General features: G+C 44.4%; 1 long non-coding RNA gene across 1 annotated transcript in view; it reads left to right on the forward strand.

The window, feature by feature from the left end:
- LOC126474897 (uncharacterized) overlaps positions 1-18114 on the forward strand; it is a 503290-nt gene extending 485176 nt beyond the window's left edge. Inside the window, exon 3 of the long non-coding RNA XR_007586594.1 lies at positions 17934-18114. This is a non-coding gene — a long non-coding RNA (uncharacterized LOC126474897). The remainder of the gene's footprint in view (positions 1-17933) is intronic.
- The last annotated feature ends 8746 nt before the right edge of the window (positions 18115-26860 follow it).

A 26860-nucleotide genomic window follows, 5' to 3' on the forward strand; every position in this document is an offset into this window, starting at 1 on the left:
GAAGGGAGACGAAAATTTAATAGTCATGGGTGATTGGAATTCGAGCGTAGGAAAAGGGAGAGAAGGAAACATAGTAGGTGAATATGGATTGGGGGACAGAAATGAAAGAGGAAGCCGCCTGGTAGAATTTTGCACAGAGCACAACATAATCATAACTAACACTTGGTTTAAGAATCATGAAAGAAGGTTGTATACATGGAAGAACCCTGGAGATACTAAAAGGTATCAGATAGATTATATAATGGTAAGACAGAGATTTAGGAACCAGGTTTTAAATTGTAAGACATTTCCAGGGGCAGATGTGGACTCTGACCACAATCTATTGGTTATGACCTGTAGATTAAAACTGAAGAAACTGCAAAAAGGTGGGAATTTAAGGAGATGGGACCTGGATAAACTAAAAGAACCAGAGGTTGTACAGAGATTCAGGGAGAGCATAAGGGAGCAATTGACAGGAATGGGGGAAATAAATACAGTAGAAGAAGAATGGGTAGCTTTGAGGGATGAAGTAGTGAAGGCAGCAGAGGATCAAGTAGGTAAAAAGACGAGGGCTAGTAGAAATCCTTGGGTAACAGAAGAAATATTGAATTTAATTGATGAAAGGAGAAAATATAAAAATGCAGTAAGCGAAACACGCAAAAAGGAATACAAACGTCTCAAAAATGAGATCGACAGGAAGTGCAAAATGGCTAAGCAGGGATGGCTAGAGGACAAATGTAAGGATGTAGAGGCCTATCTCACTAGGGGTAAGATAGATACCGCCTACAGGAAAGTTAAAGAGACGTTTGGAGATAAGAGAACGACTTGTATGAATATCAAGAGCTCAGGTGGAAACCCAGTTCTAAGCAAAGAAGGGAAAGCAGAAAGGTGGAAGGAGTATATAGAGGGTCTATACAAGGGCAATGTACTTGAGGACAATATTATGGAAATGGAAGAGGATGTAGATGAAGATGAAATGGGAGATATGATACTGCGTGAAGAGTTTGACAGAGCACTGAAAGACCTGAGTCGAAACAAGGCCCCTGGAGTAGACAATATTCCATTGGAATTACTGACGGCCGTGGGAGAGCCAGTCCTGACAAAACTCTACCATCTGGTGAGCAAGATGTATGAAACAGGCGAAATACCCTCAGACTTCAAGAAGAATATAATAATTCCAATCCCAAAGAAAGCAGGTGTTGACAGATGTGAAAATTACCGAACTATCAGCTTAATAAGTCACAGCTGCAAAATACTAACACGAATTCTTTACAGACGAATGGAAAAACTAGTAGAAGCCAACCTCGGGGAAGATCAGTTTGGATTCCGTAGAAACACTGGAACACGTGAGGCAATACTGACCTTACGACTTACCTTAGAAGAAAGATTAAGGAAAGGCAAACCTACGTTTTTAGCATTTGTAGACTTAGAGAAAGCTTTTGACAATGTTGACTGGAATACTCTCTTTCAAATTCTAAAGGTGGCAGGGGTAAAATACAGGGAGCGAAAGGCTATTTACAATTTGTACAGAAACCAGATAGCAGTTATAAGAGTCGAGGGACATGAAAGGGAAGCAGTGGTTGGGAAAGGAGTAAGACAGGGTTGTAGCCTCTCCCCGATGTTGTTCAATCTGTATATTGAACAAGCAGTAAAGGAAACAAAAGAAAAATTCGGAGTAGGTATTAAAATTCATGGAGAAGAAATAAAAACTTTGAGGTTCGCCGATGACATTGTAATTCTGTCAGAGACAGCAAAGGACTTGGAAGAGCAGTTGAATGGAATGCACAGTGTCTTGAAAGGAGGATATAAGATGACCATCAACAAAAGCAAAACAAGGATAATGGAATGTAGTCTAATTAAGTCGGGTGATGCTGAGGGAATTAGATTAGGAAATGAGGCACTTAAAGTAGTAAAGGAGTTTTGCTATTTGGGGAGCAAAATAACTGATGATGGTCGAAGTAGAGAGGATATAAAATGTAGGCTGGCAATGGCAAGGAAAGCGTTTCTGAAGAAGAGAAATTTGTTAACATCCAGTATTGATTTAAGTGTCAGGAAGTCATTTCTGAAAGTATTCGTATGGAGTGTTGCCATGTATGGAAGTGAAACATGGACGATAAATAGTTTGGACAAGAAGAGAATAGAAGCTTTCGAAATGTGGTGCTACAGAAGGATGCTGAAGATTAGATGGGTAGATCACATAACTAATGAGGAAGTATTGAATAGGATTGGGGAGAAGAGAAGTTTGTGGCACAACTTGACTAGAAGAAGAGATCGGTTGGTAGGACATGTTCTGAGGCATCAAGGGATCACCAATTTAGTATTGGAGGGCAGCGTGGAGGGTAAAAATCGTAGAGGGAGACCAAGAGATGAATACACTAAGCAGATTCAGAAAGATGTAGGTTGCAGTAGGTACTGGGAGATGAAAAAGCTTGCACAGGATAGAGTAGCATGGAGAGCTGCATCAAACCAGTCTCAGGACTGAAGACCACAACAACAACAGGAGCTTTTGTGATGTCTCAGCTCGTGTGCTTGGAAATTCTTGCCCTAACAGGAGCTGTTTATGAAAATAGCTCAGAATAACACTGAATGCATTCTTCCTAATGGTGCTAACGAGACATCCCGTGCTACCCTTCCTGGAAATCGTAATGTCCTGCTTTCAACATATGTCTCAGAAACGGTAAACTTTCTCACCGCTATGTAGAGGCTCCTACGTCCCAGCACAAATGTCTTGTGAATGAATGGAACATTATGATTGGCTCTTACTGAATTTACCCACTAGACTGGTGCTGCTGCCAATGTGGGAGCACTGTCCGCCATTTTTTTCTGCAGACGAGACTTTCAGCAGTGAAACTATTTTGTTCAGATCGCCATATTGCACTGACAGCTAAACACGGCAAATGTGGTATGTAGATCATCAAATATGGAAAGACACTTGCTCAATTACACTACTGTGCCACTGAGAGCGGAAGCTTGAGTGTTAACCATGAAACCGACCGCCTGCCCAATAATATATCACCGCATATAGTGTCGATGTAGTAACTATACAATTCGTATCCTGCACCATACCAAATCACCCATTCTGCGTCATGCATATACCTATCGACCACCAGACACTCGTACATATACCGCGAAGACAGAAAGCATAAGCACATGCACCATATATACTCCTCGCAGCACTTGATATTTCCTGTGCTGATGGTCACAAGTCATTCGCCCCAAAAGTGTGACCAGAGCGCCCTCAGCGGACCGAGGTCGCTCTCCGAACTGTTGTACAAAGTTGGAATCGGTTCCCCTCAGCACAAAGGCATTATTGTTTCTGGCTCCGACGTGCTTGCTTGTTTTCTGCACCCATCTCTGGGATTACAAGAACACATGTGATTTCACATGGTTTGCCAGAATATCATACCATGTTCGCGATACTACTCAGTATGAAGCACATAGCAATATCATTTGCATAGCAGTATGGCTTTCACAGTATAATTCCGAAGATATAGCCCGGAAATTATTTCTCTAAAAACTCGAAACATTAGCGAGTTGGAGTGTGCTGTGAACCTCTGAGTAACTACAAACTGATCTCGTGTGCGAAGACCTTTACGTGAAACCTCGGAAAAAATAGAGGAAACTGATATTTCCAATCGCGAAAACCGATGTCGGTGATATAACAGATTCCAAATCATCCTTATAATCTACAAAGTCAACTGAGGTGTTTCTAGAGAATCAGCATACGTGTCGTCCACCCGTCCTTCACCTGTACTCTCAATCAAATAAAGATGGTAAATGTGTAGAAGCCGTCAACCGGATAATTTACATGGGAGGGAGTAATGATCCAGCGCAAACACATGTCTATATTGAATATCAAATTTCCACTGAGAACACATGTGATGACGAAGGCTGTCCAACACATAGGGAATATTAGTTCGCTATTCAGCTGTCTAAGGATGCCACAGTTAGGTCAGGTACATTCCTGCATCCCAACAGGCCTTCAGACAGCTCCTGCCATTAGCCGGAAACGTGAATCGTTCCTGCCCATAGGCAGCCGCCCCCTGCGCCTCGCACCCCCAGACAGAATCTTCCTTTGGAACTGGCTACATATATATTTCATGACTGTACTTACAATTAAATATTACGATCGCAGTCTCAATTGGACGACATTCGACAACGAATGAAGTATCGTTAATACACCCTGCTGACGGCTGTGGCTCTGGAAATAGAAATATCTGCACCATTCTTATGACTTGACATACTTTTCCCTTTGGTGTCACAGTATTCCACATCAAATCGATACCTTCCCTTACGATTGGACATAGTCATTTTGTTTGCACATGTCGGAACACACACCCATACTTCATAACCCTGGTGCTCAAGGCGAACATATCATGCATCCCCTAATACTAAGTACGATACTTCGCTAATAACTGATTGTTGGCAATACGAAACAATACTGAGTGAAAATCAGCGATGGGTGGATATGTCTCATAAGTTTCTCCCGCGAATGGTGCCACTGTCTTCAAAAGAGAGGTGTAATCGTCTTACAAGCCACCCGATGTTAAAATAAAACATGGTCGCAACGACTATGTTACTGTCGCAAGCGGTCTTGGTTCTACAGGTGCTCACAAGCATCCTTGTTAGAAATGTATATAGGCTTTTCAGATCGCTAGTGCTACGCTTGCCAGTAGAAATGCCATGTGCGATTTGGAATCAAGTCATTCCATTCAACCACCTACCTGCATTGGATCCTATGCAGAAGTCTTGTAATGATTACAGCCACTAGTGAAACATACTTCTGGCACTCTCATATCTCGAAGCGAGTCACCTACACTCCTGGAAATTGAAATAAGAACAACGTGAATTCATTGTCCCAGGAAGGGGAAACTTTATTGACACATTCCTGGGGTCAGATACATCACATGATCACACTGACAGAACCACAGGCACATAGACACAGGCAACAGAGCATGCACAATGTCGGCACTAGTACAGTGTATATCCACCTTTCGCAGCAATGCAGGCTGCTATTCTCCCATGGAGACGATCGTAGAGATGCTGGATGTAGTCCTGTGGAACGGCTTTCCATGCCATTTCCACCTGGCGCCTCAGTAGGACCAGCGTTCGTGCTGGACGTGCAGACCGCGTGAGACGATGCTTCATCCAGTCCCAAACATGCTCAATGGGGGACAGATCCGGAGATCTTGCTGGCCAGGGTAGTTGACTTACACCTTCTAGAGCACGTTGGGTGGCACGGGATACATGCGGACGTGCATTGTCCTGTTGGAACAGCAAGTTCCCTTGCCGGTCTAGGAATGGTAGAACGATGGGTTCGATGACGGTTTGGATGTACCGTGCACTATTCAGTGTCCCCTCGACGATCACCAGTGGTGTACGGCCGGTGTAGGAGATCGCTCCCCACACCATGATGCCGGGTGTTGGCCCTGTGTGCCTCGGTCGTAAGCAGTCCTGATTGTGGCGCTCACCTGCACGGCGCCAAACACGCATACGACCATCATTGGCACCAAGGCAGAAGCGACTCTCATCGCTGAAGACGACACGTCTCCATTCGTCCCTCCATTCACGCCTGTCGCGACACCACTGGAGGCGGGCTGCACGATGTTGGGGCGTGAGCGGAAGATGGCCTAACGGTGTGCGGGACCGTAGCCCAGCTTCATGGAGACGGTTGCGAATGGTCCTCGCCAATACCCCAGGAGCAACAGTGTCCCTAATTTGCTGGGAAGTGGCGGTACGGTCCCCTACGGCACTGCGTAGGATCCTACGGTCTTGGCGTGCATCCGTGCGTCGCTGCGGTCCGGTCCCAGGTCGACGGGCACGTGCACCTTCCGCCGATCACTGGCGACAACATCGATGTACTGTGGAGACCTCACGCCCCACGTGTTGAGCAATTCGGCGGTACGTCCACCCGGCCTCCCGCATGCCCACTATACGCCCTCGCTCAAAGTCCGTCAACTGCACATACGGTTCACGTCCACGCTGTCGCGGCATGCTACCAGTGTTAAAGACTGCGATGGAGCTCCGTATGCCACGGCAAACTGGCTGACACTGACGGCGGCGGTGCACAAATGCTGCGCAGCTAGCGCCATTCGACGGCCAACACCGCGGTTCCTGGTGTGTCCGCTGTGCCGTGCGTGTGATCATTGCTTGTACAGCCCTCTCGCAGTGTCCAGAGCAAGTATGGTGGGTCTGACACACCGGTGTCAATGTGTTCTTTTTTCCATTTCCAGGAGCGTATTTCGAACCTATCTGCTACAGTAAAATTTTAGATAGTTTCTATGCCTCTTGCAGCTGCTGCCAATTCTGCAGCTTTGCGGATGTGATCGTTCCAGTTTAAGTACGAACTGAGCAGAAGTCAGAGAGAGCTGTATCTACCAGCTTCTGCAATCCGTGTAGAAACAGTGACACCTGAGTTAGGGGGACAGGACCGTGTTTTTACCATTTGGCGGAAATGGGAACACGTTGTCGTGGCGCCACCAACAGTGTGCAATATGTAAGGTGAACGCCAAACGAAGCCTGCTCCTGCAACATAAGGTAGTAAAAAAGACAGTACGGAAACTGGAAGGACGATGAGTTTGGTAGTGCATTGTGGTGCGTCCCCAAACTATATACAGGTACTACAGTCTGAAGCAGATCCTTTGGTGCGTCCCCAAACTACATACAGGTACTGCAGTCTGTAGCAGATCCATTGGTGTGTCCCAAAACTACATACAGATACTGCAGTCTGAAGCAGATTCACGTCCCTCAGGGCCCATTCATATCACATTGCCATATCTATCGCCGCCATCTCGGATCCGCCATCTTGAATAAATTCGGCAACAGGGCAGAGTGGGACCATACATAGTTCGTCCTACTGCTCCTGTGCTGTGAATAGCGGCGTAACCGAAGGGTAAACTCAAACATTTGGTGAGACTGCTCTTGTCTCAGTCTTGTTCGCCTGTTCATACTGAGAGTGTAGTCTGCTGATGAAGCTGACAATGTAATGCCACGAAGGCGCTGTTTGGACACTGTTTTGCATGGAGAAACACTCAGCCGCGTGGAAGCAGGTCAGACACAGATCAAAGTTTCAGTATCCTTGGATGCGCCTCGAAGTGTCATTTTGAGGCTATGACGACGGTTTTGTGACACAGGGGATGTTCGTCGTAGGCCAGCAGAAGATCAGCAGAGAACAACTTGCCCACAGCAGGTCCGATATTTGGCACTCACTGCTGACGCAGTTAAAGTACGCAGGGAAGACAAATGGCTGCAGAACTGCTGCCTCAAGGGTTGCTGTTTCCTTACAAACTGTGTACTGGAGGTTCAGAACAGCAGACCTGTTTGCCTTACGTCCGGTCGTGTGCATCCTGTTTCCTCCAGCACAAAGACGGACTCGTGTACTGTGGAGTCAGAAACGTCTAAAGTCATGAACGAATGAAGGAATGTACTCTTCACAAATTAATCTCGCTTCAGTTTGCAAAATGATTGTCGTTGCACATTACTCTGGAGAGAACCTAGGAGCCGATACAGCCGCAGGAACATAGTGAAAAGACAACGTTTGGAGGTGATGTTGTCATGGTGTGCGGAGACATAATGTAGAATAGCTGTACGGAGCTGCATATCTTCGTTGGTGATTGGAGAAACACTGTAAACACTCAGATGAGGTACTGATACCACATGTTCGCCTTTTCAGATGTCGAGTTGGTCCGGACTTCCTCTATATGGACGATAATGCCCGTAAGCACCATGCTGCTCTGGCGGATGAATTTCTTGAAGCTGAAGATATCTGTTGCATGCACTGGCCAATGTTGTCCCCGGATATGAATTTTATAGAATATGCCTGCGATGAATTAGGGCAGCCAGTTGCATCAAATCGACCTCCAACAAGGACACTTCCAGAAATCTCTTGCTGTGGACTGGAATCGACTGTTAAGAGAGCTCTTGAAATATCATATAGAAAGCTTGTCACGTCGCTGTGCAGTGTATGTAGCTGTTATGGGTAACCGTATCCTCTATTAACAGCGTCTTTTGTTGTGGAAATGGTGCCACAGTTGTGTTATTTATTTACAAATGTGTATCTTAGCATTATGAACTTATCTAAAATTATGTTTCGAGCACTGTTGTATGTAAATATCTTGTAATTAAGCTGTAGCTAGTTCAGTGATCCTTTCGACATCCTGGTAAAGAAATATCTCCTCTTTTCGTGATTATGCTTATTTTTGAACAATAGAGTATAAAACACCTTCCAACATCTCATTTAGTTTTAATGTGTTAAATATTTGACATTGAGCATGTACAACCTTTATGTCTGTAGACTCAAAACCCTAACTAATAAATTAGTTGCGGCTTATTCATCCATAGACTAATTAAAATATTAAAACCAGAAATAGCCTCTAAGTGCTTTCACTCTCAAATGCTGGATCAATATATTCTAGGTAATTTGCACGCTGTGAGTTGCGCTTCCGTCAGACGCGTACAAAGTTCCTAACTTTAGAGAACGACTTATTTTGTTTGATTGCGATAGAATTTTAAATTTTTTAATTCGATCAATAAATATATGAAATATTGAAAATGAAATTTTTGTTTCCCCCGGCAGGCATTTGATAGTTAAAACCCCCTCAGACCCATGAGCAGTACTTGAGTAGAAGGCTGGAGTTACACTTTTTGCGATACTTAAAAGACCTCTAATTACAACACCCAAGTCAGGGACCAGAACCAACAACCAACTAGGGCAATCAAGCCACACACCAATTACCACTCTTCAAGGCTTAATGTTGTACGTGTTTCACGACTACTTATAAATGCCACCTTGGTGAAATTCATGTACGCTGAAGCGCAACCTCATATGGAGACCAACAACTAAATGCAGCATGTGAGTCGACGTAAGATATTTAGAGCATTAGCTCCAACACAATTCAGAATTGTCTGTGCAGGCTCTGATGATGTCTTGACCGCGGAATTCGTAATCACTTCGTTTTTGAAACATAAAATGCAGATCTCAGGATCTGGATTCACTTCATATCTGGAATATAAAATTGAGCACACAGGCCAGTTACTCTTAGGAAGGCCCTGTATTGCTTATCGCCACTTAGAGTAAAGGGGCTTCAAAGGTACATTGAGAAGGTGCTAGAGCTTGGTGTCATTGCGTCGTAAAAATCACATTATGCTTTACCGGCATATTTAGTCTGTTAACCAAGGGGAGGCTCAAGACCTACTGTAGATTACAGGGAACTAAAAAAATGTTAATTTTTAGGCATGTTCCGCTTCCTAATCTCCATTCGTGCTTCGCCTGGTTCAAGGGTGGAGTGGTATTTACAGTTTTGATTTGAACCAGGCTTATAAGCAGATTCCCATACAAGAGGACACTACAGGTGTCACTGCATTCATTACACACTGGAATTTATTAGAATTTTTTAGGGTAGCTTTTGATTGAACCACTGGATCGGTGGTATTGTCATAATTCATGGATTCCATTTTTCAAGTTTGAGTTTGCGATTCACTATCTTGATGATCCGATTGTGTATGGTGGAATTATGGAGGAATATATAGATCCTTTGTCCGTGGTAGATTATGTCGTGCTGGGTTGACGGTTAATCCAGATAAGGTTGAATTTGCACAGAGATCGTTTCAGTTTTTTGGGTCACATTCTTTCTTTAGACTGAGCGATCATTGATCCAGAGAGAGTGCAAGCAGTACTCAGTTCTCCTAGGACTACTGATACCAAATCCATTGTCAGTTTTTATTGGTAGGGCAATTTTTTTCGGTAAATGACCTGATGTGCAGAGGAAATATTCCGTTTAGGAGCTGGCGGTTTTGGCGGTTCTTTTCGCTCTGTAAAAGTTTCGGTATTATATTGAACATATGACCTTTCAGAATTGTAAGTCAGTTATTATCCGCAAAGTAATTATAAAATTTTATTGTAATTAAATAATTTTTCGACATAGTCTCCTTACGTTTCAACGCACTTGATTCCATCGTTGTACAAGTTTCCTGATGCCCTCATAAAAGAAGGTTCTCGGTTGAGCTGCGAGCCAGGAATGCACCGCTTCTTTCACTGCTTCGTCCCAGGCAAATCGATGGCCCGTTAATGCCTGTTTGAGTGGAGCAAACAAGTGATAGTCAGAATGGAGGATGATCCAGTACTTCGGATTTGAGTTTCTGGAGCGTTTCAGCAGTGTGGGCAGCAGTATGCGGACAGGTATTGTCGTGCAACAACACAACGCCTTTTGGCAGCAACCTCGGCGTTTGCTTCGAATTGCAGGCTTTAGCCTGGCAGTAAGCATCTCAATGTAACGTACACTGTTTATTGTTGTGCCGCTTTCTCCATGATGTTCCAGTACTGGACCTTGTGAGTTCCAAATAACCATAAGCATCAGTTTTCCTGCGGATGATTGGGTTTTGAACTTTTCCTTGCGCGGCGAATTTGGATGTTTCCGTTCCATACTCTGCCGTTTACTCTCCGCCTCTTAATGATGGATCCATGTTTCGTCACCAGTGACGATCCTGTGTAAGACGTTTTCCCCTTCATTACCATAGCGATCCAAAGGTTTTTTGTAGATGTCCAAGCGCGTTTGTTTATGAAACTGTGAGATTTGTTTTTGGACCCATCGTGCACAAGCTTAATGAAATCCAAGTCTGTTGTGGATGATGTTCAAATGTGTGTGAAATCTTATGGGACTTAACTGCTAAGTTCATCAGTCCCTAAGCTTACACACTACTTAACCTAAATTGTCCTAAGGAGAAAGAAACACACCCATGCCCGAGGGAGGACTCGAACCTCCACCGGGACCAGCCGCACAGTGTTGTGGATGATTTCGTAGGCAGAACTGTAACTAATTTGCAGACGATGTGCCACTACATCGATAGTTAATCGTCTGTCTAAGAGAATCATCATGTGAACGCTGAATGGTTTCTTCATTTGTGGCGGTAAACGGTCGTCCGGCTCCTTCATCGTGCATGTCACTTGCACGACCATTTCGGAATTTTTCAGTCGATTAGTAGACACTCCGTTTTGGCAAACTACTGTTCCCGTATGTACCGAAAGTCTTCGATGAATTTCGGCCCGTGATACGTCTACCGACCACAAAAGACGGTTGCTCTTCTTTGGTGCAAATAGACAGCGGAGCAGCCACGATTAACAGCACGGTAGCGATAACGAAACTAACCTAGCAACTTGAAAATTGCGAAGATATAACAAACAAATAAAAAAAAATGCGTCATTAACGTAAAACGACAGTAATACCAAAATAAACAAAAATATAACTAAATTGCGGATAATAATTGACTTACCCTCGTATTAAGCTCCTCAACATGGACTGCAAATAACAAACAGTGACAGGTTAAAAAGAAAAACAGTCACAACAACATTAATATTGCAACAGACTTAATCTCTAGCTGGGAACCCCAATGCTCTCCCTAATTAACAATTTCAGGAACAAGTGACCTCCAGATAAACCTAATCTAGAAACTCGCTGAAGCACAAAGAATTATTCAAACTTAGTGATTTACAATAAATATGAGGACCAATGCCTAGCGACGAATTAGAAAAAAATTGGTAGACTAAGCTCAGTCAGTTCCGGAAGCGCTGCAACATAACCACGAGCAACGCCACCCTTACTATTTACTAACACGCAATTTAAGAAAATACTTGCAACCAAAGGCAAGCCCCTTCAATGGATGTGCTTGTACAGGAATCTAACTCCGACGGAGCTGTACACGATAGAATGACAACGACCTGTCATTGGCACAGCAGACTTACTAGGTGCCAGGCTAAACAAACGTGAAACGTATTTACTCTCTAGAAAAGTGCACTAGCACAACACTGTATCACCAAGACTAATAAATTCTTTGTTCCTGGTCGTATTCTCGTAAAAACAGCAAACACCAGGAAGAAAACACAATGTCATTGAATCTGAAAACACCGACAACCGGAAGGTAATCGAGTTAATCAACTATAACTACGCAATTATTCGAAGGCATCGATCAGAAACTGAAAATATCAGGAAACAAAACCACTCGTAGTCTCTCTCAAACACAACAACGTGTCGATGCTCCACAGCACACCACACCCTGAAAGCTCCGTCCGACTCATTCCGCTCGCCGGGCTGCCGCCGGCGCTACCCCGGCTCAGGCTGGGGGGCATCGCCCGCTTGCCCGGCACGCGACGGTTTCAAGCAGCGGGACTTTTAAATGAACACTGTAGTCCGAAGGCGAAAGATAACTCGTGGGAAGGGTCATACCCGACACTAGGCCACCCGCAACTACCATGTGGTGTCATTTTAACCGTAATATAGCCTACGCCATGCATGTTTTGATGTCTTCATCCAGTTTAGCCAATATGGCCTCATGCTGGGTGAAATTTATTTCCGAGAAAAAATTTGCCTTGTTGAAAGTTGAAATTGAGAGAAACAGGCCACGTAAGTTTGTATTTGTCGTCTTGTCAAAATATAAAATAATGTCTGATAAAAGGCAGCCTTCCATAACGCATGGACCACATGCCCCAGAGAGGAGTGAGTCTTCTCGCCGAAATGAGATGATGAGATGTTTCAGAGGAGAGTGCTCCGTGTGGAAACTGGCCCGAAAGAGGAACGCCGCGACTGGGCAGTGGGTTTCGCCGACTGCCTTTATTTATTTATTTATTTTTGTCTGTTACTTTCAGCTACTCTTCCGTCCAACGCCAACTGCTTCTGACTCTCAGACAAATTTCCCAAACTGATTTGCCTCTTACCCATTTCTCTCCATTACGCTGCGACCTGACACGCCGCAGAACACTACAGCTTGTTGCTGTGTTTGTGTCACGAGAACAGTATTGTACCATTTGAGTAATTTTCTCTGTTGGTTATATGTTGTTGGTGTTGTTGGGTCTTCAGTCTGAACACTGGCTTGTTACAGCCTTCCACGCTACTGCATCCTGTGCAAGCCACTTCATCTCTGAATAACTACTGCAACCAGTATCCATGTTCAGGCGTCTCTTGGTCCCCCTCTGCAATTTTAAAGCCCCCTCCACCCCACCAACCCATTCATCCCTCCGCCCCCGCCCACAGGGACAGTTCCCACCAATACTAAATTTACGAGACCTTAACGTGTCAGAATGTGTGCCATAAACAGATCCCTTCTTTTAGTCCAGTTATGGCAGAAACGTCTTTTTACCCGATACTATTCAGTACCCATCTAATCTTCAGCACGAGAGTTTATTACAAATGTGTCACAGTTGCAGTACAAATATTTTGGCGGCTAGTTTCGAACCAACCCGTTCATTCTCAAGCTTCACTTACAGGTGCTACAATTAAAAAATAGATGTAAGTGAACAGTAAAATACAAACCAGAATTACCAATATGAACAGTAATTAACTACCTATTTAATTAGACATACCTGCACTGCACTGAAAGTGCCTGATCTTAATGACAGCCATTTAAAGTTGACAATACATGCACTTCACAGTGAAGATACATAAATATCACAATAGACGTCTGCTCGTTATACCACTCAGAATCAAACTGAAGATAGCTAACAGTAGTACCAGGAAATGTTCGACGTCGCTTTTGTCACGCCTCGTACTCAAGACCGCAGCTGCGACCAGTGGGCGCGTCGCATTTTAAATAACAAAGCATCAAAGCACAGATATTACAGTCAATATAATAAATACCAATAACAAAATGTACAATTGTTACGCAAATAAGAAGCATTATGTTGCGCGCACTAATGGCTACCATCAAAACGCTTGCATACTTATTCTGGGTTCAAAAACGATAAATGCTGTTCGTCTTGCCATTAAATTAATACAAATGGCAGCAACACAATAATAATGAAAACACCAGATTGCAGCACTGAATTATTACAAACATTTTGCCCTACGCGACCAAATTAGGATCGCCATGTCTTACGATAATGTAAGTTATGCATCCATTTCATGCGAAAAAATTGTGGTTTACTACAAAGCTTCGTTAGGTCAGGTTTGAAAATGAACCAATCGCTCCAAAACTAGTTGCCAAAATATATATACTACCACTGTGACAGGTTTGTAATAAATTCCTCATGAAATAAAAGGGATGCTAATCCTACATCGACAAAATCTTGAAATCGCATAATCTACAGCATTCTTACTGTCTGAACTGCCTATCATTCACTTTCCACTTCCGTACAAGGCTACACTATAGACAAATACCTCTACAGACTTTCGAACACTTATATTTATACTCGCTGTTGGCAAATGTCGCTTTTCTTGCCATTGACAATCTACGTTTTATATACTCTGTTCTTCGGCCATCATCAGTATGAAATTACAATGAAATAAATACAATTAAATGTATACCCTTAGCTGCAAACAGGCGTTGATATACGTCAACGGGGACAGTTGAAAATGTGTGCCCCGACCGGGACTCGAACCAGGGATCTCCTGCTTACATGGCAGACTCTCTATCCACCTGAGCCACCGAGGACACAGACAATAGTGCGACTGCAGGGACTTATCTCTGACACGCCTCCCGTGGGACCCACATTCCCAACTTATTGTCCCGCACCATATTCATAGTTCCCCTGCCCATTACACTCATTACTCGTGGCTTTACCGATTCCCGGACAGACATGTCCGAAAGAACAGATACTATTATCATGTATATAATTAAGGCTCACCGGCCATATGGCCATCTTCTGTGCGGATGCACATACATTGCCCGAACTCTTACGGGAATCGGTAGAGCCGCGAGTAATGAGTGTAATCGGCATGGGCACTACGAGTATAGTGCGGGACAATAAGTTGGGAATGTGGGTCTCACAGGAGGCTTTCCAGAGATAAGTCCCTGCAGTCGCACTATCCTTTGTGTCCTTGGTGGCTCAGATGGACAGAGTGTCTGCCATGTAAGCAGGAGATCCCGGGTTCGAGTCCCGGTCGGAGCACACAGTTTCGACTGTCCCCATTAGCGTTTATCAACGTCTGTATGCAGCTAAGGGTATTCATTTAATGTATTGATTTCATTGTAATTTCATTCTAACGAGCTGCACCGTCACAGATGGTATCTGTTCTTTCGGACATATCCGAAAGTCACAATAGACATATGCTCACTATAGAAGTCAGAATCAAACTGAAGATATGTAACAGTAGTACCAGGACACCTCGCGCGGACATGTCCGAAAGAACAGTTACCATCATCATATACATCATCAGTATTTCACTGCCCCAATAGCGAAAATCATCTACAACTTAGCGTCTCATTTCCTAAAATAATACTCTCAGCATCACCTGATTTGATTCAGCTACATTCCGTCACGCTTCTCTTTTTTGCTTTTTTAAAGGCTGGGAATACGGGGTGTAACAAAAGTGTACGGAAAAAATTGCAGGACATATTCCTCACATGCAGAAGAAGAAATTACGTTGTATTAACATGGGTCTGAAAACGCCTTTGTCTCTATGTTACAACCTATTTTCTCCAACACACAGGTCATGGGAAACAAGAACAGAACGTTAGAATCATGGGGAACATGTGCACTCTTGGTGACGTTTGGTTACGTTGTGCACCGCTAGTGTTCTGTTTTACAAGTCCCTATTGCCATGCGAAGTACGTATTGCTTAATTACCGGTAACAATAACTGTTTCAACGATCAGTACGACCGTTGCAAGCACACGGGTTACTATGTAATCACAGATCTGGCTCGTGCAATGAGAGTGTACACAAATGCAGACATGGCAGATCCCCCTCTGACGTATGGATTAGCTGACGGCAATAGAGGCAGGACGAAAGTGCCCCGACAGAAAAACTTTTGAAATCATTGATTATCGACTTGGGGCATTTAAGCCTGACACTCGCGACCGGATAGGCCTAGAAGGACGAGGACATCGCAATGGGAGGCGGCAATTCTTCATGCAGTTGATGACGATCCTAGTGCCTGTACAACATATGCAGCTGCAAATTTGAATGTTGACCACATGAACCACGGAGGGCACATTGAACATCTCTTGTGAGAAAGAGCTGCGTGTGGTATGCTGCTGCGTTCTGTTCGTGTGCGTTTCCCGTGATTAATGAACTGGAGAAAATTATTTGCAACATGGAAACAAAGCGTTTCCCGTGTTCATATAACATAATTTCTTCGTCTGCGTGTGAGGAATATATCCTGCAGTTTGTGCCGTACACGCTGTATATGCTGAATTATCTAGAGGACATTTATGGACTCGCAGAAAACGAGAGAATAAGTCTCCTGGTTCGTGCATTTCTTATAGTTACCTCAGTTTGTTTCCATAGCCCTGACACGGCCAGGGGAAACCCCCCATGGTGCTGGGCCGCAACCGCCATACCCCCCCTTCCACCGTCACTCCCCGGTTTACTGTTTTCACTCGACTGTAGCATGCTACAATGAAGATTGTAAAATGCTAAAATGAAGATTTACAAGCTGCACACGGAGTGGTTTCTTTCTTATAGGTATATCTGGTATAAAACGATTCTGGTCTATTGATTTGTTTTCAGGTGTTTCCACTTACTGCACGATATTTTGACGACTGATTCATTCGTTTGCTTCAGATAGCGCGAGTGGTGGTGATATGCACATTCACTGCCTGGACTCCTCGAATCCTGTGCGGTTTTCGATGGAACCACCCACCCAAGGAAATTTTGGCCACAACGAAAAAGAATCAACGTCCCACGAACAGCACAACTTAAACGTAATTTTAAACTAGAAACCACGGTTATGGATTGATCTTCTGGTTTGAAACAGTTAACGGCGCTGCTCGTTTGTTATAAGTAGTGTTATTAACAGTGTCTGCTTGCCGTTTTTACTACTTTGCAAGAATTACCCTATATTTTACACAACCTTCGTGTCACTGTGTCAAAATTTCGACAAATTATCACCTGGCGAACGGCTCTTTTTTCCACCATTTAAAACCAGAAGAACATAATATCGAACTATAGATTCGGTATACAGCCAAAACTGAACAAGGACCACAAATCACTGCGACTGATTGAGTATCGAATGACATGGTTGGCTGGGAGATTCTGCTGGGTAAGTTCAGCCGCCTAATTGCAAAGATTTGTCTTTCCTTCGCGAATCGTGAGAGTTTTATGTTAATTGTATGTGTTGTATGTACGGTGGGCGGTGAATAAGTTGTGAAACAGTTTTTTTTCTGAAAACGGGTTGATTTTATTGAGGATTCCAATACACAATGTGATTCCTCAATCATTTGGCTTAAAAACTCTATTTTTTCAACATAATCACCGTTCAAAGCGAAGGCCTTACGTCACCTTCATGGGAGGGTTTGTATGCCCGCATTGTACCTATCCACTGGTCAACTTCGCATCCAACGTCTTACTACATCAATAATCTCCCCATCATCCAACTACTGCTTTCCGCAAAGGGAACACGTCATTGGGCCAAACAGATGAGAGATCCCGTTTGTAGGATGGACGAGGAAGAACAGTCCAATGAAGTCTTATGAGCTTCACCCGGGCCGTGATGGAGAAGTTCGTTTGCTCTTCATGGTCTTCTGTTAAGCGGTGAGGAATCCCGCGGTCACACACCTTTGAGTTCCCCAACTGGAGGACGAATAACTGGTGGACGAGTGTGTCAATACTGCCAACACAGATTACAAGAACCCCTCCCCTCCCACTCGTATTAAACCTCCAGAAATGTTTCAGTTTATCTGGCGAGTTCGTAGATTGTGGTGTAAAGATAGTACAATATAACTGGCCATGTTTTCCCACCCGATTTCTGCGATAACTAAGCCAGTCCGTTCTTGAACTGACTTAGTGAGCCACCAAGTAGGAATCCTTCCTACTTGTTATGTGGAGACGCTCTCGTCGTTTTATGTCCCCTTGCAGAGCCGTAGCACTGCCGTCGGATTCTGAAAATACAAAGGGTGTTCAAAAAGTTTTGCACAGTCGTCTTAAATTTTTTTATTTTTTGCAGGAGGAGAATGAAATTTTTTGTGAACATACTTGGAACATTTAGCTATAAGTTGATATATAAAAGTATTTTCTTTTATTTACAGGTGAGCCATAATGGACCTTGAAGTAGATGTCAGGTTGCGACAACGGTCGGTGATGGAGTTCCTCTTCAAGACCGGCGATGACTCTGCCACATAGATTCACAGGAAGTTGCTCCTTGTTTATGGGGGAGCACACAGGGGATCGCAGCAGTATCCAGTGATGATTGCAAGACTTTCACGAAGAGCAGGCCGAAAGGTGACGGCCTCCTTCTTCTGGGATCAGTGTGGTGTCATTTTCATTGACTTTTTGGAACCTGGCTCCACAATTAACCGGGACCGTTACTGTTTGTCACTGGACAACATGCGACGTGCCATCAAGACCCGCCTCAGGGTCAGCTCATCAGACTACACTATGACAATGCCAATCCCCATACAGCCCTTATACTGCAGGAGAATATCAGGAAAATGGGTTGGAAAATTGTTCCTCATCCTCCTTACACTACGGACTTGGCTCCGTCTGATTTTTACCTGAAGGCCCACCTGCGCGTGTAAAACATTTGATTGTGAGAAAGACCTTATTTTCTTTGTCAAGCGAAAGTGTATAAGTCAATCCCCATAATTTTACTAAAGTGCATTTACATCATGGAGAGAATGCTGGGCCAGATGCGTCACAGCCGATGGAGGCTACATTGAGTAGGCTCAATGTATAGCTAAATGTTCGAAGTATGTTCACAAAATATTTTGTTCTCCTCCTGCAAAAAATTAAAAAATTAGAGATGACTGTGCAAAACTTTTTGAACGCCCTTTGTAGAATACTGTTGTTTATGTTTTACGTAATTGAGCGGAAAGAAGTTTTTGTTTGTGCAGATAATTTTTACATGGGACGCCACTATGGTGTATTTATTTAAGTAACGCCGTGAAATGAGCTTGTTCACAGTGATTATAAGCTAACTGGTAACGCTACGAGAGCATGGTATACAGCATGACTAGCTCGGAGGGCATCCTATCGACGGCTGCCGACTGTGGCGCACAGTCCGTAACTTCAGCGTACAATAGGTATAGTTCGTGTAGGAACGTACATCTTCGGTTATACCAGAGTTATGCATGTATTTATTAATATAAAAGCTTCCTGGCATTGTAAAACTACTGAAAGACAGCATTTGTGACCCATAGATTCTACCTAATGTCTGCATGGCAAAAGCCACCTCTTGTTAGCATATATTTGTTAAGAACAATTACTTGACTTGCGCCAGAATAACTGTACTTCCCCTACGCATTTCTTTCCTGACGTCACGAGCGATTTCCGCATCGGCACCTCGTCCCACTGGCTCCGAAAGCGCCAGATGGCCAACCGCCTCTGCTAGCCAGTGTGGGACCCTATCGCTCGCTCCTTGCTCTGTACGTACTGCGGTTCTGATACATCCACTTATGTTGTTGTTGTGGTCTTCAGTCCTGAGACTGGTTTGATGCAACTCTCCATGCTACTCTATCCTGTGCAAGCTTTTTCATCTCCCAGTACGTACTGCAACCTACATCCTTCTGAATCTGCTTAATGTATTCATCTCTTGGTCTCCCTCTACGATTTTTACCCTCCACGCTGCCCTCCAATACTAAATTGGTGATCCCTTGATGCCTCAGAACATGTCCTACCAACCGATCCCTTCTTCTGGTCAAGTTGTGCCACAAACTTCTCTTCTCCCCAATCCTATTCAATACTTCCTCATTAGTTATGTGATCTACCCATCTAATCTCCAGCATTCTTCTGTAGCACCACATTTCGAAAGCTTCTATTCTCTTCTTGTCCAAACTATTTATCGTCCATGTTTCACTTCCATACATGGCTACACTCCATACGAATACTTTCAGAAATGACTTCCTGACACTTAAATCAATACTGGATGTTAACAAATTTCTCTTCTTCAGTAACGCTTTCCTTGCCATTGCCGGCCTACATTTTATATCCTCTCTACTTCGACCATCATCAGTTATTTTGCTCCCCAAATAGCAAAACTCCTTTACTACTTTAAGTGCCTCATTTCCTAATCTAATTCCCTCAGCATCACCCGACTTAATTAGACTACATTCCATTATCCTTGTTTTGCTTTTGTTGATGTTCATCTTATATCCTCCTTTCAAGACACTGTCCATTCCATTCAACTGCTCTTCCAAGTCCTTTGCTGTCTCTGACAGAATTACAATGTCATCGGCGAACCTCAAAGTTTTTATTTCTTCTCCGTGGATTTTAATACCTACTCCGAATTTTTCTTTTGTTTCCTTTACTGCTTGCTCAATATACAGATTGAATAACATCTGGGAGAGGCTGCAACCCTGTCTCACTCCCTTCCCAACCACTGCTTCCCTTTCATGTCCCTCGACTCTTATAACTGCCATATGATTTCTGTACAAATTGTAAATAGCCTTTCGCGCCCTGTATTTTACCCCTACCACCTTCAGAATTTGAAAGAGAGTATTCCAGTCAACATTGTCAAAAGCTTTCTCTAAGTCTACAAATGCTAGAAACGTGGGTTTGCCTTTCCTTAATCTTTCTTCTAAGATAAGTCGTAGGGTCAGTATTGCCTCACATGCTCCAACATTTCTAAGGAATCCAAACTGATCTTCCCCGAGGTTGGCTTCAACTAGTTTTTCCATTCGTCTGAAAAGAATTCGCGTTAGTATTTTGCAGCTGTGGCTTATTAAACTGATAGTTCGTTAATTTTCACATCTGTCAACACCTGCTTTCTTTGGGATTGGAATTATTATATTCTTCTTGAAGTCTGAGGGTATTTCGCCTGTTTCATACATCTTGCTCACCAGATGGTAGAGTTTTGTCAGGACTGGCTCTCCCAAGGCCGTCAGTAGTTCCAATGGAATATTGTCTACTCCGGGGGCCTTGTTTCGACTCAGGTCTTTCAGTGCTCTGTCAAACTCTTCACGCAGTATCATATCTCCCATTTCATCTTCATCTACATCCTCTTCCATTTCCATAATATTGTCCTCAATTACATCGCCCTTGTATAGACCCTCTATATACTCCTTCCACCTTTCTGCTTTCCCTTCTTTGCTTAGAACTGGGTTTCCATCAGAGCTCTTGATATTCATACAAGTCGTTCTCTTATCTCCAAAGGTCTCTCTAATTTTCCTGTAGGCATTATCTATCTTACCCCTAGTGAGATAGGCCTCTACATTCTTACATTTGTCCTCTAGCCATACCTGCTTAGCCATTTTGCACTTCCTGTCGATCTCATTTTTGAGACGTTTGTATTCCTTTTTGCCTGCTTCATTTACTGCGTTTTTGTATGTTCTCCTTTCATCAATTAAAATCAATATTTCTTCTTCTTATTAATAGTGTCTGCTTGCCGTTTTTACTACTTTGCAAGAATTACCCTATATTTGACACAACCTTCGTGTCACTGTGTCAAAATTTCGACAAATTATCACCTGGCGAACGGCCCTTGTTTCCACCATTTAAAATCAAATCAGAAGAACATAATACCGAACTATAGATTTCTACTAGCCCTACTTGATCCTCTGCTGCCTTCGCTACTTCGTCCCTCAAAGCTACCCATTCTTCTTCTACTGTATTTCTTTCCCCCATCCACTTACCGTATGTGAAATAGCAAGACTGGGAATAAAGTAAAATGTCCTCTTATGTGCAAATAAGGAGTGCCTTACAAAATGTTCAGTTGAGCAGCGAGGTGTTTGATTGGACCCATCGAGCACGTCAAAGAAGAGTGTCTGCACGTTTCAACATTGCAGCAGTCACAGCTGCGGCCGGCCGGCCGGCACGCGGGAGATGGGACAGGTTTGTGAGGCCTTGTTGCGATAAAGAGGCTGACTGTGCTTTTGTTCACTGCCACGTCTCCATAGATATTCTATAAGTGCCTATGAGTATCTGTGCTGCTCTTACTGCCAAAAGAGACTCAGTGACAGCTCTCTGATTCGAACACACCCCCTTTACTTGACGCCAGTTTAAAGGCTATGAGTAGCACGGCTACCCATCGGAACTTCATGAAACTATAGAGCCTGAAGCGGGAATATTCCATGATGTCCCACAGCCATTCTGCATTTTTTCAGCTGAAATCAGGAGAGAAAACAGTGTGTTGCATTATTTATTGAACACCTCTCGTAGGTGACTAATGAATGTGTGTAGTGTGGTGCCACGTTTATGTAATATGGAAATAATAATAATACACTAGTGGCCTTTAAAATTGCTACACCAAGAACAAATGTAGATGATAAACGAGTATTCATTGGACAAATATATTATACTAGAACCGACATGTGATTACATTTTCACCAATTTGGGTGCATAGATCATGAGAAATCAGTACTCTGAAAACCACCTCTGGACGTAATAACGGCCTTTATACGCCTGGGTATTAAGTCAAACAGAGCTTGGATGGCGTGTACAGGTACAGCTGCCCATGCAGCTTCAACACGATACCACAGTTCATCAAGAGTAGTGACTGGCGTATTGTGACGAGCCAGTTGCTCGGCCACCATTGACCAGACGTTTTCAATTGGTGAGAGAACTGGAGAATGTGTGGCCAGGGCAGCAGTCGAACATTTTCTGTATCCAGAAAGGCCCGCACAGGACCAGCAACATTCGGTCGTGCATTATCCTGCTGAAATGCAGGGTTTTGCAGGGATCGATTGAAGGGTAGAGCCACGGGTCGTAACACATCTGAAATGTAACGTCCACTGTTCAGAGTGCCGTCATTGCGAACAAGACGTTACCGAGACGTGTAACCAATGGCACCCCATACCATCACGCCGGGTGATACGCCAGTATGGCGATGACGAATACACGCTTCCAATTTGCGTTCACCACGATGTCGCCGAGCACGGATGCGACCATCATGATGCTGTAAACATAACCTGGATTCATCCGAAGAAACGACGTTTTGCCATTCGCGCGCCCAAGTACACCATCGCAGGCGCTCCTGTCTGTGATGCAGCGTCAAGGGTGACCGCAGCCACGGTCTCCGAGCTGATAGTCCATGCTGCTGAAAACGTCGTCGAAGTGTTCGCGCAGATGGTGGTTGTCTTGCAAACGTCCCCATCTGAGGACTCAGGGATCGAGACGTGGGTGCACGATCCATTACAGCCATGCGGATAAGGTGCCTGTCATCTCGACTGCTAGTGATACGAGGCCGTTGGGATCCAGCACGGCGTTCCGTGTTACCCTCCTGAACCCACCGATTCCATATTCTGCTAACAGTCATTGGATGTCGACCAACGCGAGCAGCAATGTCGCGATACTATTAACAGCAATCGCGTTAGGCTACAATCCGACCTTTATCAAAGTCGGAAACGTGATGGTACGCATTTCTCCTCCTTACACGAGGCATCACAACTACGTTTCACCAGGCAACGCTCGCAACTGCTGTATGTGTATGAGAAATCGGTTGTTAACTTTCCTCATGTGAGCACGTTGTAGGTGTCGCCACCGGCGCCAACCTAGTGTGAATTCTCTGAAAAGCTAATCATTTGCATGTCACAGCATCTTCTTGCTGTCGGTTAAATTTCGCGTCTGTAGCACGTCATCTTCGTGGTGTAGCAATTTTAATGGCCAGTAGTGTAATTATTATTATTCCACGTGTCTTATCTGGTTAGTGTGAATCAGATACGATATGCAGTGTCAGTGTTACTCTGATGACGATGCACTGCGGCTACCACAGGCTTTCCTAAACACATCAGGTTAATTAGCTATTGCGTATAATTACCACCATTAGCTGTATAATGCAATGACGACAATGAATATTTGTGCCGGACCGAGATTCGAACCGGAATTTCCTGCTTATCGTGAACAATCGCCTTACTATTGTTTTTTTTTCTGTTCATTGTATTTGGTCGTAGCGAACGTCACATCGCATCCTTTGAAGTTCGTTGTTGATGCTTTCTCTTAGTGTATTTATTACAGAAGCCAGCCAGCTCTCTGACCGAACCCGCTGAGCCACCGTGCCGCCTTGCCAATTGGCTATCAGTGCGCGACTCACGGCGAGACCCAAACTTCCATATGTTTTCAGCCATACGTCTACGACGTGTGTTCGTACATCCATTATGTTTGTTCTCGTAGAGATTAGACATTGTGCTTGAAAGTCGCATGCGCGGTATCGACAGATAAATACGATATTGCAGTGCGGGAATACACATGTTGCATGTACGAGTCAGGTCGCAAACGTATTGTTGTCGACATGTGTAAGTTTTGTTCTGGCCGTGATACGCGCACAGATAGCCAAATGGTAAGGCGACTGCTCGCTATAAGCGGGAAATCCGGGTTCGAGTCCCGGTCCGACACACATTTTCACTGTCATCATTCCATTCTACAGCTGATGGCAGTCATTATTCGCAATTGAGAATTCATCTGATGTGTGTAGCGTAAATCTTTCTGCTGGATGCCACATCGGCTACTTGCGCGTCCCTAACCTACCACAGCAATCTTACTGAGAGGAGGGGAAGAGCTAGGGAGAATACCTTCCAGCTTAACGTAGAATCCAAAACACATGTTACTAACGGCGAGTATTCATGTCGTTCAGAGATGAAGACTACGCTAATTGTAGATTGAAAATCTCTGTGCTCCACCCAAACTACGAGGAGCTTTATCCCGCGACCTGCTTATTTCGAGGCACGCGCTTTACGCTAGACCACCAGACACGACGTGTTGTGTGATGATGAGAGAAAGCAGCGATCCGTTCGGGCTTAACGGCCCCATCCGACAGAAGTTGCGTCATCAGTAGTACCACATGTCCTCTCTCCAAGAGATAAAGCGGAAACGTTTGAAATTTAATTCAAGACACTAGTGCAAAATCTGGTGCTCAGGAACGTTATGCCATCACCAGAATATCAGTTGACACATAGTTTCTTGGTATATAATATGTTCATAATTCTAACGTAACTTCTTTGTGTGGAACTGTGCTTTTATTTTTTACTAGTTGAGAAACCTGGTCTTGGAGGCTATTAGTCCATCTCCTCCTCCCCCCTCTCTCTGCCCCTGTCTTTCTCCCCGTCTCTCTATCAGTCTTATCCACCCTCTCTCTCTATCCCCCGTTTTTCTCTCCATCTTCTCCTCCCCTCCTCCTCTCTACGAATCTCCCCCTCCCCTCCCTCTCTTTGTGCATTTTGTCCGCCCCTTTTCTGTCCATCTCCTTCTGCTCCCTCTCTCTATCAAAGTCCTTCTCCCACTCTCTCTTTCTCTATCGAATCTCGCTGTCTTTCTCCATCTCCGCCTCTCGTCCCCCTCTCTGTGCACCGCCTCCACTGGTCTCTCTCTGCGTATTTTGTGCTCCCCCTTTCAGTTCGTCTCCTCCTCCCCGCTCTATCTGCCCATCCGCCCACACGTTGCAAAAGTTGTCCCGAGTACACTGCAGATGTTATCGCAGGGAAGCAATTACACATCCCGTTCTCTCCTAGTACGATTTTGGAGCCCTGAATGAAGACATTCGTGGGCATCGATTTGCTTCAGACGAGCAGGTTGTTATTGTTCCTATTGTGTGTGAAATCTTATGGGACTTAACGGCTAAGGTCATCAGTCCTTAAGCTTACACACTACTTAACCTAAATTATTCTAAGGACAAACACACACACCCATGCCCAAGGGAGGACTCGAACCTCCGCCGATACAAGCCGCAGACGAGCAGGTGCACGCCTGGGTGCAATAATGGTTGTGTTGGGCGTAGGCAACCGCGAACGTTTTTTCCATGAAGACACTGCCCCTTTAGTCCCGCAGTTTTGGCGATTACTTTTCGCTATCTGACTGCCCTTGTATTTCATGTTAAGCATGTAAACGAGCAAAGTTTAGATAACGTTTGAAATTATGTACAAAGTTTGTTGGAAGTCGCAAAGTGCTTCATTATTATACTCTGGATGAGTATGGTCTGGATAATTTGCCCTCAATTTAAAGAAACCTAGTTTTTCATACATGTCCGTGTTTATGACGTCATTCCTCCTAAAATGTGTATCGTAAAAAGAAATAATTTCCACGTCCATTCAGTGGTATATGTGGATACTGTCTGGGAAACACACTACTGGTCGTTAAAATTGCTACACCAAGAAGAAATGCAGATGATAAACGGGTATTCATTGGACAAATATATTATACTAGAACTGACATGTGATTACATTTTCACGCTATTTGGGTGCATAGATCATGAGAAATCAGTACACAGAACAACCACCTCTGGACGTAATAACGGCATTGATATGGCTGGGCATTGAGTCAAACAGAGCTTGGATGTCGTGTACAGGTAAAGCTGCCCATGCAGCTTCAACACGATACCACAGTTCATCAAGAGTAGTGACTGGCGCATTGTGACGAGCCAGTTGCTCGGCCACCATTGACCAGACGTTTTCAATTGGTGAGAGATCTGGAGAATGTGCTGGCCAGGGCAGCACTCGAGCATTTTCTGTATCCAGAAAGGCCCGTACAGGACTAGCAACATTCAGTCGTGCATTATCCTGCTCAAATCTAGGGTTTTGCAGGGATCGAATGACGGATAGAGCCACGGGTCGTAACACATCTGAAATGTGACGTCCACTGTTCAAAGTGCCGTCATTGCGAACAAGACGCTACCGAGACGTGTAACCAATGGCACCCCACACCATCACGCCGGGTGATACACCAGTATGGCGACGACGAATACACGCTTCCAATGTGCGTTCACCGCGATGTCGCCAAGCACGGATGCGACCATCATGATGCTGTAAACACAACCTGGATTCATCCGAAAAAACGACGTTTTGCCATTCGTGCGCCCAAGTTCGTCGTTGAGTACACCATCGCAGGCGCTCCTGTATGTGATGCAGCGTCAAGGGTAACCACAGCCATGGTCTCCGAGCTGATAGTCCATGCTGCTGCAAACGTCGTCGAACTGTTCGTGCAGATTGTTGTTGTCTTGCAAACGTCCCCATCTGTTGACTTAGGGATCGAGACGTGGCTGCACGATCCATTACAGCCATGCGGATAAGGTGCCTGTCATCTCGAGAGGCCG

This window comes from Schistocerca serialis, chromosome 4 (assembly GCF_023864345.2).
Source record: "Schistocerca serialis cubense isolate TAMUIC-IGC-003099 chromosome 4, iqSchSeri2.2, whole genome shotgun sequence".
In the NCBI taxonomy this organism is placed as follows: domain Eukaryota; kingdom Metazoa; phylum Arthropoda; class Insecta; order Orthoptera; family Acrididae; genus Schistocerca; species Schistocerca serialis.